Raw genomic sequence first — 16,448 nt, 5'->3', positions numbered from 1 at the left:
CCAATGTAAATCTAAATAGATATTATATCATAATGTGTTTAACTCACATCTGAATATTCCAACCTATATATAAATACAATGATTCCCCTTGATATTAAAAAATCTGTTTTTAACAAACTTATTATTGAAAAAATTTTTTATATATAAAAAATTTTTTAATGATGAAACTAAATCAACTCATACACTGAATGGCCCTATAGCGCTCCAACCATTTACTTGAGCAAACCCTATCCCTACACACACTACTCTTAAACACCTACACATACTATATTCCAGCCACGGGCTACAAATGCAATAGCTCCAAAAACTTAACCATTCTCATTGTTAAATTGTATCCATTAAAGTCCAACTTACATTGCCATGTTCAACTCCCTGTAGCCAAATTCAGACGCCCGAATGTTGCAACATATCTATAAAGAGGTATTATGAAAAACTGGATACTTCAAAACTGCCGTTCCTGTGGCGAACAAATTTCACAATATAATACCATTGCGCTTTCTCTTAACGACAAAGCCGAAGGCTCTCTTTTGCCACATCAACCGGCCCACGTATTCAAACTGTCATGACGCTGTAATAATATAAGAACCAAAATGTTAGAACCTACCCCGACAAGCTGGTATTTTCAAGGCTTATTAAAACACCGTACCGCCACCATTGTCCCGTACTCACGTTTCCTCGGAAGTGACGTAGACCAACGTCACCCACAGCGATACGAATTTCAAAACATTGAACAACTTTATATAGGAGACACCATTCCCTCTTCAACAAATCACAATACACCATTACCACCACTACACGTGGAAAAAGTTGACATAATTAAAAAAGCTGATTTAGAAAAAAGCATTCCACTCAATCGGTCCATTTAACCCATTTGGACTCTCAGTGTGCCAACTGAAAATAAAACGCTGTTCTGTTCTTCGCAGTAATGTTGACAAATCACCTCCATACTTCAGCGTGATCTGTTTAATCACGAAAAAAAAAAAATCATGTGGTGGAGGATATACGGTTTTTCGTGATTAAACAGATCACGCTGAAGTATGGAGGTGATTTGTCAACATTACTGCGAAGAACAGAACAGCGTTTTATTTTCAGTTGGCACACTGAGAGTCCAAATGGGTTAAATGGACCGATTGAGTGGAATGCTTTTTTCTAAATCAGCTTTTTTAATTATGTCAACTTTTTCCACGTGTAGTGGTGGTAATGGTGTATTGTGATTTGTTGAAGAGGGAATGGTGTCTCCTATATAAAGTTGTTCAATGTTTTGAAATTCGTATCGCTGTGGGTGACGTTGGTCTACGTCACTTCCGAGGAAACGTGAGTACGGGACAATGGTGGCGGTACGGTGTTTTAATAAGCCTTGAAAATACCAGCTTGTCGGGGTAGGTTCTAACATTTTGGTTCTTATATTATTACAGCGTCATGACAGTTTGAATACGTGGGCCGGTTGATGTGGCAAAAGAGAGCCTTCGGCTTTGTCGTTAAGAGAAAGCGCAATGGTATTATATTGTGAAATTTGTTCGCCACAGGAACGGCAGTTTTGAAGTATCCAGTTTTTCATAATACCTCTTTATAGATATGTTGCAACATTCGGGCGTCTGAATTTGGCTACAGGGAGTTGAACATGGCAATGTAAGTTGGACTTTAATGGATACAATTTAACAATGAGAATGGTTAAGTTTTTGGAGCTATTGCATTTGTAGCCCGTGGCTGGAATATAGTATGTGTAGGTGTTTAAGAGTAGTGTGTGTAGGGATAGGGTTTGCTCAAGTAAATGGTTGGAGCGCTATAGGGCCATTCAGTGTATGAGCTGATTTAGTTTCATCATTAAAAATTTTTTTATATATAAAAAATTTTTTCAATAATAAGTTTGTTAAAAACAGATTTTTTAATATCAAGGGGAATCATTGTATTTATATATAGGTTGGAATATTCAGATGTGAGTTAAACACATTATGATATAATATCTATTTAGATTTACATTGGCTTTGTTATTTTTTGCAGTGCATGACTGCAAGGATAACGCTATTAAAATAGTCCCTGAGGAAGCCTCAAGATCATAGAGGCGAAACGAAGATATCTTTTGTCGGACCTATTACAGATGAACTTCAAACTTGATGAATTATTATACATGTGATTTTTTGCATATTTGTACTTAAAAATATTGAATGTATAAGTATATAAATATAGAAGAAACATTTATGCATTAATTTTGTCAAACTTCATGCAATATTTTTAGTGTGGTGTATGTGGATGGATGTGCTAGCTTAGTTTTAATTTGTTTATGTAGGGTTAAATAATGGGGGGTTTTTCTATATTAATAAAACATTAAATTTATATTATATGTCTCTCTATTCTTGTTACATGTTGTCAAAGAGTAAAGCCATAATAGCCATTTAGTCCAATTGGTAACTTCTAACCACTGTCTCTCTGGAAGGACCTGCATTGTGGTACATTTATGTAAAATCTGCTGACGTCACAGCCTGCATGTGCTCCTGAAATCTTTAGGCTGTAGGCCTCTCTCCTCCTCCTCCTCCTTGATGTAAATCTTAAAATGTAATGGAAAAAAGTTAACAACATCTCTGAAGGTGTAGATGATTGTTTTGGCTTTAATGAGGATGCATTAAACCTTGTACAATTTAATATACATTGTCCAATCCTGTATAAGAGTTTAAAGAATGTATTTGCATACAATTACATCTTAACAACTCATTAACATAGGTGTTGACACTACTTTAACACAAGTCTATGTTAGGATACAATATAATAAGTATCATAATCCTGCAGATCTGAAAGTAACATAGTGAATGACGGCAGATGAAGAAAATTGGTTATTGTAATGCATATTAAATGTTTGCATTAGCACTAACATGCTTTATTATATAGACCAGAGCTTTCCAAACTTTTCAAGTTGGTGACATACTTTTTAGACAAACATAATTTCACAACACAGTAATTCAGTCTACTAGCAAACCAGAGGTTAAAGGTTAAATGAACAAAACATATTTCGACAATTTATGTATGTTTCCTTAAATATATACATATATTTTTGTGGATTACATAATGTTACACCCACACTGATCCCCAGGCAGCTCCCATTCATTCTCATATCGCTCCCTCCCCACCCCCCAGGCATGCACACATTCATTCTCACACACACACAGAGACCCCCAGGCAGGCAGGCACCAATTTATTCTCTCACACAGGCAGGCACTTATTCTCACACAGACAGACCCCAGGAAGACATCCATTTCTTCTCATATACAGAAACAGCCTCAGGCAGGCACCCATACATTCACACATATACACCCCCAGGCAGACTCCTATTCATACACTTGCACACACTAAAGGCAGACCCCCCCTCTCTTTCTTTTGCCAGCAACCTCAGAGCCTCTCTCATTCCTCTGCTACTGCTGTCACTGCTGCCATGTGGATATTTTGGGGAGGTGCTGATTGCTGCTACTGGCATTGAAGCCCATTCTGTTGCCTCCTTGCAGGCTTCCACTTCATGCCAATCTCGTACATTGCGAGATCGGCATAGAGAAAATGCTACTCTTGCACATTCCCAAATATAACATATGCCAATCACTAAAAGGTAATTGTTTTTACCTTTGCTGTCTGATCTTTGTTTTCTAATCGGTTGGTCACAGGCTTTTTTTTCCACCTTCGCTTTCTTGTTTTTTTTGCCAATTCCTTTTACAGGGTCTTTTTTTTTCTATTTCTTTTCTCTCCATCTGTCTTCTTCCCTCAAACACACAATCAGTTCTCATTCTCACAGCGGCCCTACTAGTGGGTTTCCTCCTCTTCTCAGGCCACCGTGACGTGGGATATGCGGCGGCCCATTAACGCTGCTCTTCTTCTGTACATGGTAGATGCTCCTCCTCCTTCCTGCCCACGTGGCTCCGGCAACGTTTTTCTTCTGGGGCTGCACAGGCAGGAAGGAGGAGGAGTGAACGTGACCCTTTTCTTGGGGCCTGTTGTGTCAGTCGCTATCCGACGTCTCTGCTCCGCCCACCTTACCTCGTTGGCGACTCCCTTCGGGGTTGATGGAAGGCTAGCTTCTGCGGCGTCTCCAAGCCATCCTCCTCCTCCAGCATTCCCAGACCGGCTCGACGCTGCAAGCCGCTATGTTGACCAGATGCCTAAGGGCATGCGCGCGCACGACCCAACTGATGTACCACCGTTGGCGCAAACCTCAGGGGCGTCCCCCTGAGATGATGTCACCAGCATCAGATATTTAAGGTCTCAGTTTTCGCTAACAAGATGAGTTAGCAAGGGTTCACTTCTTCCTGGTCGCTGCGGATGGGATTCGCTCTCCGCAAACCCAGCTACTCTGCCTCCTTGGACTTCACTAGAGGTACCCACTCCTCGGGGGCCTCGCTCTCTCTTTTTCTTTGCAGGTCGCAGTCCGGAACTGGTACTCGCTCCTTGAGGGCCCACATACCGGACTTGCTCCTGAATACCATTTCTGCTAAGAAGTCATTGCTGCTTACAACATTGTGAGTTCCATCTATCTCTCAGAGCTTTCCCTGGGTCCAGGTACTTGCTCCTCGAGGGCCTAATGCATACCATCTCCTGGGCTGCCTTAAGAGACTATTTTGTGAGTGTTACCATCAAGGACTTGTTCCAGAACTCTGCATATACTGCCTACTCACTTTCTTAGTTTCTATACAACTCAGCCACCCTGGGATTGCTGTTCCAATACCTGAGGGACTACAGCCCAGCCTGGCGCTTCCAGCTCACTACTGCCACCTCTGGTGGTTTACTATATTGTTTAATAAAAGAACTAGTGTGTGTCTGTCTCCTACACTAAGCCTGACCAGTGGTCCCTCTTGGGATTTCCCCTGAGGGCGTGGTCACCTGCCACTGGTCCAAGGATCCACCCACAACTATTCTAAATAACTAGAGATTGCTAAATACCAGCTTAGCAACAGAGCTTTCTGACAGATTGCTAACTCCCAGCTTTCTCTACAGAGCTTTGTTAACAGATTGACAACAGATTGCCAACTCCTCACGGAGAACACATCAGGGCCGTGGTAAGGTAAGCTCCGCCACGGCCCCACCAATCTTCCTGCTGTAGTTCCATGATTCCGCCGGCCCTGCTGCTATGTGGACCGAGCGACACACCTTCAAACTGCAGGCGACACACTAACGTGTCGTGACACACAGTTTGTAAAGATCTGATATAGACCCTCATTACTTTGAATCTTGGCCAGTTTTGTTAAATCTTTAGGAAATACAATGGCTGCATGTTGCTTTGTTACCTGCCAAGAACTTGGGATTGTGCGGGCTATAAATCTGGCAGCAAATAAATAAATAAATAAATACATAAAAGCCCAATCTTCAGGCATTCAACAATCTGGAATGCTCAACTAACTGACATCTTCCTCAGGAAGCGCCTTGGGATGAAGGGGTTGGATTAGGGAGTATCTTTTTTCCGCTCTTCTCTGTATTCTGTCCACTCCAGCATCTTTCCCTCCCCTCCTGTACCCTGCAAAATACAGGAGAGGAGGGAAGGCAAGGAGAGGGGTTGGCTGTGCTCTGTTATGTTTGCTTCAGCATCACCTCTTCCCCCCCCTTCTGTTTCCCGCAAGAGACAGGAAGGGAGGTGCTGGGTTTGGTAGCAGAGTAGCTGTTCTGTCCACTCCAGAATCACTCTCTCCCTTCCTGTTCCCTGCAAGTAAAACGAAGGGAGGGGAATAGAAAAAAGGAAATGACAGGATGCAGAGGGATTTCAAATAACAGCCATATTTGGGCAAGGCCTAGTCCCCAAACATGCTGGATAATGGGGCTTTTTACTATATTAGTTAATGTTAACACTTTTAGGCTTTGTATATAGTACTTTTACGTTATCAACCCACATTTTTATTTCCAAGTTATTTTTTTCCTGTTCCTTGTAAGACATTTACTTGTCACTGTTGTTATTGTTCAAAATGTAAACCGAATTGATCAGTAATTCTGTTACTGGAAAGTCGGTATAGAAAAGTTCTAAATAAAATAAAATAAATAAATAAATAAATGTCATGTTTCATAAATCCCAATAGACTTAATGAGGAGATCAAGTGTACTCTATCATTTAATCTTTGAATGAGCTCCTCAGAATATTTGTGAACATAGTATAATTTTATATACGAAGTGGCATTTTTTTAATATGCATTATGAATGGGGAGCTGTGTTAAATACCCTTCGTGATGTGAGGTTGTTTGAAAGGAGCCAGTTGTTTAAGTGATGTCATCTTGCTGTAGCTTTGACAGGCTATTTAATGCATCATCCAGACATCCAATCATTTTAAAATCTATGGTATGGTGAATGAAAAATGCACCTGATGCAAAATGCAGAACTGTGTGGTATTCTCCAATGCTGAGCTAAGTGTGTCAGGGCTGTATTTTGCAAAGCAGATTGTGCTTTTTAGTATGCAAACAAATGATGCATTTTCATTCACATATTGTTGACCTCTCATCTTTTAAACCAAATTTCTTTGTTTCCTATAGTTCATGGTTTTTCTGTAGTGCTAATTAATATTCTGGTCACAAGTACCAATTATATAAAACTTTAATAGACCACATTCTTTCAAATTGATTGTAAAACAAACATATTTAACTTACCAAATCACTTTTTTCCCTTACTGCTTCAAAGTACACAGTGTAGATATATTTTAAGAGAGTTTATGAGTTAGAAATTGCATATGGTCTTTAATCAGTTGTTTAATTTTTCTAATCTTCTACATCTTTTAGTTTGTCTTCCCACAGTAGCATTCAGAAAAGTTAGGAAATACAGTACAAACTACTGCAAAAATACATTGCACACTTGTGTAGTGGGAGATATAATGGGACTTAATATCCAGATAAAGCAAGACTTCAATCACCAACAACATCTGTGAAAAATGGCCTGTAAGCTATTTAGAAATGGCAGCCTTCCCCATTCATTTAAACCATCTGGACTGTACTCTGATTTAGCTCTGTACACCAGGAGGCTTACCTTTTATTTGTTTCTGATGCAGTCCATTAGTTATTTCTTTGGAGAGCTATGATTTTGAATATTTAAGGCGCCCTGCCAATTTTCTCCTAATGTAAGTCAGAAAGTAAAGCCTCTTTTTTTATTCCATAAAATGGTAGAAGTCTAATATTATATAATAAAAAAAAAGAATGCACTACAATTTTATTTCTCCTATTCATAAGCTAATTGTGTGGTCTGATTAGTTGAGGAACAAAGGTCATGTTCAACCAGATACAGACAATCTTGCTCACCTAATTTAAAAACTAATAAAATTAGTAATGAGCATCCATACTGTTTGTTGAAATAAATAAAAAAGGAATCAACAGAATTCAATCTAATAGCTTGAACTGTTCCATCACCTGTGTTTTTTTTAAATTATTTTCTACACCCATTCAAGTTAAATCAAACTAATCTGGAAAACTAATGCTTTTATATGAAACATATTTTAACAACTTTGTAAAAGATGCATGAACTTTGCATGATGCCTTTTTTACATTTTTGGTATAGAAATTTGTATTTAGCTATAACTATTAACAATAGCATGGCAGTTTTCAAAATATTCAATGACATAACCATATGTTCTGACCTCCTGAAATTGCAAATCCTTGTTTTCATCTTTACAGCAAGGTTCTCAGTCCATTTGTCAGGAGACACCTAACCAGTCAGGTTTTCAGAAAATCCACAATAAATCTGCATGAGACAGATCTGTATGCACTATGGGGCAGATTTTTAGAGGAGCGTGCGCAGGGTACATTTGTGCACGCTACCTGGCACGCACAAATGTACACCCAATTTTATAACATGAGTGTGCTACCACGCGCATGTTATAAAATCCGGGGTCGGCGCGCGCAAGGGGGTGCATGCCAACCCCTAGGGGAGGCCCGATGGCTTTCCCCGTTCCCTCCGAGGCTGCTCTGAAATCGGAGCGGCCTCGGAGGGAACTTTCCTTTCCTTCCCCCCACCTTCCCCTCCCTTCCCCTATCTAACCCATCTCCCAGCCCTACCTAAATCCCCCCTACCTTTGTTGTCTAAATTACGCCTGCCCGAGGCAGACTTGTGAGCACTGGCCGGCTGCTAGCGCGCCGTTCCCCGGCACAGCCGCTGTGCCGGAGGACTCAGGACTGTCATCCCACCTCCGCCCCCTTCCCGCCCCTTTTTCAAGGCCCTGGGACATACGTGCGTCCCGAGCCTATGTAAAATTGGCTTGGCACGCGCAGGGGGAGTTTAAAGGGTTATGCGCATATAGGGGCGGATTTTCAGAGCCCTGCTCGCCTAAATCCGCCCAAATCCAGGCGGATTTAGGCGAGCAGGGCCCTGCGCGCCGGTGAGCCTATTTTACATAGGCCTACCGGCGCGTGCAGAGCCCCGGGACTCGCGTAAGTCCCGGGGTTTTCGGAGGGGGGCGTGTCGGGGGTGTGTCGAGGGCGGGACCGAGCGCAGCGGCGTTTTCGGGGCATGTCGGCAACGTTTTGGGGGCGGGTACGGGGCGTGGCTACGGCCCGGGGCGGTCCGGGGGTGTGGCCGCGCCCTCCGTACCCGCCCCCAGGTCGCGTCCCGGCGCACAAGAGGCCCGCTGGTGCGCGGGGATTTACGCCTCCCTCCGGGAGGCGTAAATCCCCCGACAAAGGTAAGGGGGGGGCTTAGACAGGGCCGGGTGGGTGGGTTAGGTAGGGGAAGGGAGGGGAAGGGAGGGGAAGGTGAGGGGAGGGCAAAAGGAAGTTCCCTCCGAGGCCGCTCCGATTTCGGAGCGGCCTCGGAGGGAACGGGGGTAGGCTGCGCGGCTCGGCGCGCGCCGGCTATACCAAATCAATAGCCTTGTGCGCGCCGATCCAGGTTTTTAGCAGATACGCGCGGCTCCGCGCGTATCTACTAACATCCAGCTTACTTTTGCTTGCGCCTGATGCGCCAGCAAAAGTAGGCCAATTCGCGCTATTTGAAAATCTACCCCATATTTTGCACGTAATCCTTTGAAAATCTACCCCTATATACTTTGTATGCAAATCTATCTCAAGCATATTCATTGAGGATATCCTGAAAACCTGACTGGCTAGATATGTCCTATTGACTGGGTTGAGAACATCTGCATTAGAGAGAGTTGATTTGTGTGGCATGTTGCTATATTTCAAGCTATGTAATCTGGAACCCATATGAACTAACCAATGAAAGGGCATCTTTAAAATTGCTTGATGGAACAAGATGGCGGCATTGAGCTAGATGCGACTCTCGACGCTGAATTTCCTCAGTTTTCTCTTTTCAATTTTTCCTCGACTAAGATGACTCTTAAGAGGAAAGGGAAGATTAGAATATTCTCTACAATGGCTTCTACTCCTATCAACCAGCGGTTTATTGATGAGTTCACATCTCCCATGTCTTAGCTTAATGTGGTGCAGTGCCCCATTGGCGTAGTGGATGTTCTGCTTTCAATTGGGAAGTCTCACTCAGCCTGCTAGATGTTCCAATACCTCCATCAGGACTCAAGCTGTGCACTGCTAATGAACCTCGGGCATGGGAAGAAGATGTCATCCTGAGCACCCGTACGGAGGGGGCTGTCGGCGCTCCCAATGATGTTAGAACTCACTCTTCAGAAGCAGTGTCTGAGACTTTTTAGATGGGTATACATGAAGAGGCCAGCGGAGGACATTTGTATTCTGTCCCAGTTTACAACTGGCTTCTTCTGTGGGTGAGGGTGGGTCAATTCTTTCTCCCCATACTGTTTCCCTCACTAAGGGGTAGATTTTATAATTTTGCGCGAGCGCGTACTTTTGTTCACGCACCAAGCGCGTGGAAAATTTGGAAAGCAGACTTTGAGATTTATTAATTTCCCAAAAGTGATTCTAGAAAAGGTTCAAGGAACATGCATCATTACAACAATTCAGGTACCAGAAGGTCTGTATCATATCTCCTCTCTTTCAAGGTAAACATTTTCAGATCATTCAGACTCTCCAGCTTTTTGGTCTTCCTTCTCTGGACCACCTCTGTCCTGTCTCTATCCTTTTTCAGATATGGTCTCCAAATCTAAACACAGTACTCCAGGTGAGGCCTTACCAAGGAGTTGTACAAGGGCATTAACACCTCTTTTTTCTTACTGGTTATTACTCTCTCTAAGCAGCCCAGCAATCTTCTGGCTTTAGCTATCACCTCATCACATTGCTTTGCCACCTTCAGACACTATGACCTAAAAGTTCCTCTCCCCGTCTGTGCAGATTAATATTTCACCCTGAATCATATACAGCTCTTTTGGATTACCGCACCACAGATGCATGGCTCTGCACTTCTTGGCATTGAATCCCAACTGCCAAGTCTTTAACCACTCTTCAAGCTTTCTTAAATCACTTTTCATTCTCTCTACTCCTTCAGGTGTTTTCACTCTGTTGCAGATCTTAGTATCATCTGCAAATAGACAAACTTTACCTTCCATCTGATCTGCAATGTTGCTCACAAAGATATTGATCAGAACTGGTCCCAAAATCAATCCCTGTGGTACTCCATTTAACACAGTTCTATCTTCATTGTATGTTCCATTTACAATTACATGATGTCTCCTATCAGTCATATAGTTTGTAATCCACTCCATCACTTTGGCGCCAACTCCTATGCTTCTTATTTTATTCACGAGCCCCTTATGTGGGACATTATCAAAAGTTTTGTTGAAATCCAAGTAAATCATGTTAGCACTGTCGGCCACGGCAAACCGGGACCGGGTGTCATGGCCGCCGGCCTTAGCTGACCGCGACTGAGGCCGGGCCGGCAGACGCAACAGTTTAACTTACCCGGGATGCCGGGCTAGTCGAGGGTACCTGCCGGGACAAGCAGTCCCTTCCTCTTCCTTCTGTGGCCGCCGCCATTGCTGATCGGCAGCATGGCTCCGCGGCGATCCGGCATGACAGGAAGTGTCATGGCTCCCCCTGAGGCTCCTCCCCTGGCTTCCTGTACTTAAGGCAAGGGCTGAGCATTCAGTCCTTGCCTTGGTATTGAGGTTCCTGCCTGTGTGTGTTCCTGGTTCCTGGTTCTTCGTTCTTCGTCCCGCTCTTCTCCCCTGCTCCATGGATTGATTCTTGGCTTCTGACCTCTGGACTGGTGGATGTGTTTTCTCCTGGCTTGACCCTGGACTGGACTCAGATCACGCTGGTTTATCGAATCCCGGACCGGCTTTGGACTCTTCTACGACTCCGTCCTCAGACTGTTTCGACCTGCTGGAGGCGCCAGCCGTCTGGAACCCACGACCTGCAGGAGGCGCCTGCATCCAGACCTTCTACAGTCTTCAGAGGAGTTGCCTAAGCCCAGCGGCCGGACCCCTACTGGCTCCTCCTGGGGAGGTTGCGAGCTTCCAGGGTGAAGTCTTTGAGCAAGCCTCTTCAGTCCAAGCGGCCCTCGCCCTTCGACGGTAGCTATCTACCTCGAAACAAGGGTCCACTTTCATAACAGAATACCAAGGCCATGGACCCGGCAGAGGCCTCGATCAGCAAGCCATTCCAGGACTGGCCCAGAAGGTCATGGTATAACAACATATTCTAGAATCCATGGCTTCATCCCTAGAATGACTCAACGCACGTCTGGACTCCATGGCAGCGGCTCAGGCTGCCTCTGCCGCCATGCCAGCGTTGACATCAAACACCGCCCGAACTACAATTCCACTACCCATACCTCCACGCTATGCAGGGGATCCTCAGTTGTGTCAAGGATTCATTACCAGTGCAGCATGCATTTTCAACTTCAAGCCTCTTCGTTCCCAGACGACCTCACTAAGGCTACCTACATTCTGTTGCTCTTGGAGGGGAAGGCCATGGCATGGGCTTCTCCCTATTGGCGATGATCAGACCCAATCCTACAAGATCTTCAAAAGTTTTTGGAACTTTTCCTTGCGGTTTTCGATGACCCTGGGAAGCAGGTAGTAGCCAGTTCTAAACTTTTGCAACTTCGACAAGGGAGCCGAGCTCTCGCAGATTACACTATCGAGTTCAGAACACTGGCTTCAGAACTTCACCGGGAGGAGAATTGTTTGCGTTCCATATACCTGGAGGGTCTGTCGTCGAAAATCAAGGATGAGATGGCAGCTCGTGAACTACCAAGGTCCTTAGACTCTATTATCGAATTAGTAACTCGGATTGACCATCATCTGCAAGAAAGAGCTTGTGAAGGAGCTAACTCTAGAAGAACCACCTCATGGAACTCCCCTCGTCCTGTACCAACTGTCTCACAAACTACTTCTGCTTCCAGAGGAAATATAGAAGAACCTATGCAACTGGGGATTGATCCTCTTCCCCCTGAAGAATGGAAAAGACACCATCGTGCTGGCCTCTGCATGTACTGTGGAGGAACGGGTCACCTCATAGCCTGTTGCCCGATCCTTCCGGGAAACTTAAAAGCCTAGGCTCCAGCGGGGGAGTAACCCTAGGCATTACCTCTCCAGCTCCCCCACTCACTCTTCAGATCTCTTTGGCACTGAAGGACCTCCAGTTCTCTACCATGGCCTTAGTAGACTCCGGTGCAGGCGGGAGTTTCATCCTTCAAGATATCGTGGAGAAACTCCATATTCCTCTTCAACTTTGCCCCACGCCGTTGAACATATCCTCTATTCATGGAGATCCTCTACCAGGAAGAATAACCCATCAAACTGTTCCTCTGGCATGTCACATTGCCCCCAAACATTACGAACAAATTACATTTTATGTCATCCAGAAATCCATACATCCCGTGGTATTGGGTATTCCCTGGTTACAACGTCATAACCCTCAGTTTGATTGGACAACAAACCTGTCTACGAGGATCCATACCAACCGACAGCTACGTCTGCATCGCACAGCTTGAAGGTCTGCCCGCACAGTATAGTCAATTTGCAGATGTTTTCTCTAAAAAGACTGCTGATATCTTGCCTCCGCATCGTGAGTTTGACTGTGCCATTCACCTAGTTCCAGGGGCCTCGTCTCCCCGAGGGAAGGTCTATGCATTATCCGCTTCAGAGACTCAGGCGATGACCAGCTATATTCAGGAAAATCTACAGAAGGGGTTCATTCGACGCTCTACTTCGCCAGCCGGAGCTGGTTTCTTCTTTGTAGGAAAAAAGGATGGAACCCTGAGGCCATGTATTGATTTCCGCGGACTCAATGCCATCACCATAAAGGACTGCTACCCACTGCCCTTAATTGCTGAACTTTTTGATCGTTTACAAGGAGCCCGGATATTTTCTAAATTGGATCTCAGAGGAGCCTATAACTTAATCAGGATTCGTAAAGGTGACGAATGGAAAACAGCATTTAACACAAGAGATGGTCATTACGAATATCTCGTTATGCCATTCGGACTGACTAATGCCCCTGCTGTTTTTCAACACTTCATCAATCAAGTATTTTGGGATTTACTTTACGTTTGTGTAGTGGTCTACTTGGATGATATTCTTATTTTTTTCTTCCAGTCTACAGTCTCACCGGCAACATGTCATCCAAGTCTTACAACACCTAAGAGAAAACAGACTGTATGCCAAGATTGAGAAATGCATCTTTGAAAGAGAATCTTTACCCTTCCTGGGGTACATTATTTCGAAACAAGGGTTTCAAATGGATCCCGCCAAGCTGAAATGCATTAAAGAATGGCCCCAGACTAATGGATTACGCGCGCTTCAACGCTTCCTTGGATTTGCGAATTATTATCGAAGTTTTATTCAGAACTTTTCTAAATTAACAGCTCCTCTCACTGCTTTGACGCGTAAGGGAGCTAACATCAAAGCTTGGTCCATTGAGGCTGGGGAGGCTTTCCAGGCCCTTAAGAACGCTTTCCTACAACAACCATGTCTTCGACATCCCGACCCTAAACGACCATTTATTGTTGAAGTGAATGCATCTGCTGAAGGAGTTGGGGCCGTCCTTAGTCAGACCAATACATCAGGAACTTCGCATCCTTGCTCGTTCTTCTCTAAGAAATTTTCCTCGGCAGAGGGGATAAAGAGCTTCTAGCCATTAAGTTAGCAATAGAAGAGTGGCGGCAGTGGTGGGAGGGAGCGCAACACCGTATAACCATCTTCACCGACCATAAAAATTTGACGTCTTCAAGAAGCTCAACATCTGAACCCCCGGCAGGCTCGTTGGGCTCTCTTTTTTGATTTTCAACTCCGTTATCGTCCAGCCAATAAGAACGTTAAAGCTGACGCCTTATCCAGATCATTTTCTATGGACGATACTGAGGAACCAGCACAGCATATCATCGACCCAGCCCGCATTATCTTTTCTGCTACTTTCACGGTACCACCAGGGAAAACAGTAGTACCTAAAAGACTCCGTAATAAACTACTAGCGTGGGGCCACGATTCCCAGTTCACTGGCCATCCTGGTCGAGTATGAACCCAAAGACTTCTTCAACAATATTATTGGTGGCCCGGAAGATATACAAGCTTATGTGGACTCATGCCCAATCTGCGCACAACATAAAGTTCCCACAGGGAGGACTTGGGGTCTACTACAACCTTTACCTATTCCCACTAAGCCTTGGACACATATTTCCACAGACATTATAGTGGAGCTTCCCCCATCTGAAGGCAACACTGTGATATGGGTAGTGGTCGATCGCTTTTCTAAAATGGCCCACTTCATTCCCCTCCCCTCCCTTCCGTCTGCTCCACGATTGGCTCAATTGTTCATGCTTCACATTTTTCGTATCCACGGACTTCCACAACACATCACCTCTGACCGGGGTCCTCAGTTCACGGCTCGATACTGGCTCAACCTCTGCAAGAAGTTCCGGATTTCTCTAGACTTTACCACGGCGTTCCACTCGCAGGCTAATAGTCAGGCGGAACGTACCAATCATACGTTGAAACAGTTTCTGCGACTTTACGTTAACTCCCAACAAGATGATTGGGCGTCCCTTCTGTCTTGGGCAGAATTTTCTCACAATTCGCATGCCGGTACCCCTATGGGGGCATCCCCTTTTCAGATTATCTTTGGTAGACAACCCCGGCCACCCCTGCCAGTACCACTGCCTGTTCCGTCACCAGCAGCTCAGCTAACGGCTTCACAACTGAAACAGCTTTGGGTTCATACTCAACTTATGCTACATAAAGCCTCTAACTCTGCTAAGAAATTTGCTGATCGCCATCGACGACTGGCTCCACAGTTCTATTCTGGGGATAAGGTGTGGCTCAGCACCCGGCATATCAGATTGAGAGCCCCTTCTATGAAACTGGCTCCTCGTTACATCGGACCATTTCAGGTAATCCGACAATTAGGTCCAGTGACGTATCAACTCCGACTACCGGCCACATTGAAAATTCACAACTCATTCCATGTGTCTCTTCGGAAGCCATTAGTACTCAAGTGGCCTACCCGGAAACCTCCAGAGGTGGTGCACCATAGAGCCATGGATGAAACCATATATCAAGTACGTGACGTTCTGGATGTCCGGAGATGGGGCACCACTTGGACCTGAGGAGAATTCTTGGGAGCCAGCAAAGAATATATTGGATAAAAAGCTGCTTAAGGACTTTCACTCCAAACATCCTGGTAAACCCAAAACTTCTAGGGGGAGGCCTAAAGGAGGGGGTACTGTTAGCGCTGTCAGCCACGGCAAGCCGGGACCGGGTGTCATGGCCGCCGGCCGCGGCCGACCGCAATTGAGGCCGGGCTGGCTGACGCAGCAGTTTAACTTACCCGGGACGCCGGGCTAGTCGAGGGTACCTGCCAGGACAGGCAGTCCCTTCCTCTTCCTTCAGTGGCCGCTGCCATTGCTGATCGGCAGCATGGCTCCACGGCGATCCGGCTCCTCCCCCTCTGCTCTTAGGAGCCGCGCGCGTGGCTGATGGGGAGTCTTAAATGAGTCATGACAGGAAGTGTCATGGCTCCCCCTGAGGCTCCTCCCCTGGCTTTCTGTACTTAAGGCAAGGGCTGAGCATTCAGTCCTTGCCTTGGTATCGAGGTTCCTGCCTGTGGGTGTTCCTGGTTCCTGGTTCCAGGTTCTTCATCCCGCTCTTCTTCTCTGCTCCGTGGCTTGATTATTGGCTTCTGACCTCTGGACTGGTGGATGTGTCTTCTCCTGGCTTGACCCCGGTACGGGGTTGGACCTTTCTCCTGGCTTGACCCCGGTACGGCGTTGGACCCTTCTCCTGGCTTGACCCCGGTACGGCCTTGGACCTTTCTCCTGGCTTCACCCTGGACTGGACTCGGATCACGCTTGTGTATCGAATCCCGGACCGGCTTTGGACTCTTCTACGACTCCGTCCTCAGACTGTTTCGACCTGCTGGAGGCGCCAGCCATCTGGAACCCACGACCTGCAGGAGGCGCCAGTTGCGCGAACAAAACTACGCGCACATACTTTTTAAAAATCTGCCCCTTTATGTTTGTCCTTCAAAATGTTTCATGGTCTATAGGAACTTCTGATTTCTGCAGATGCAATTGGGCTACTAGAACTCTACATAGATTTTTGTATTACTATATATTGAAATATGCAAATTTTCCTAACGCAAACT

The sequence above is a fragment of the Rhinatrema bivittatum genome, chromosome 5 (assembly GCF_901001135.1).
Source record: "Rhinatrema bivittatum chromosome 5, aRhiBiv1.1, whole genome shotgun sequence".
NCBI classification, from domain to species: Eukaryota; Metazoa; Chordata; class Amphibia; order Gymnophiona; family Rhinatrematidae; genus Rhinatrema; species Rhinatrema bivittatum.
Note: the sequence above shows the minus strand (reverse complement) of the source record.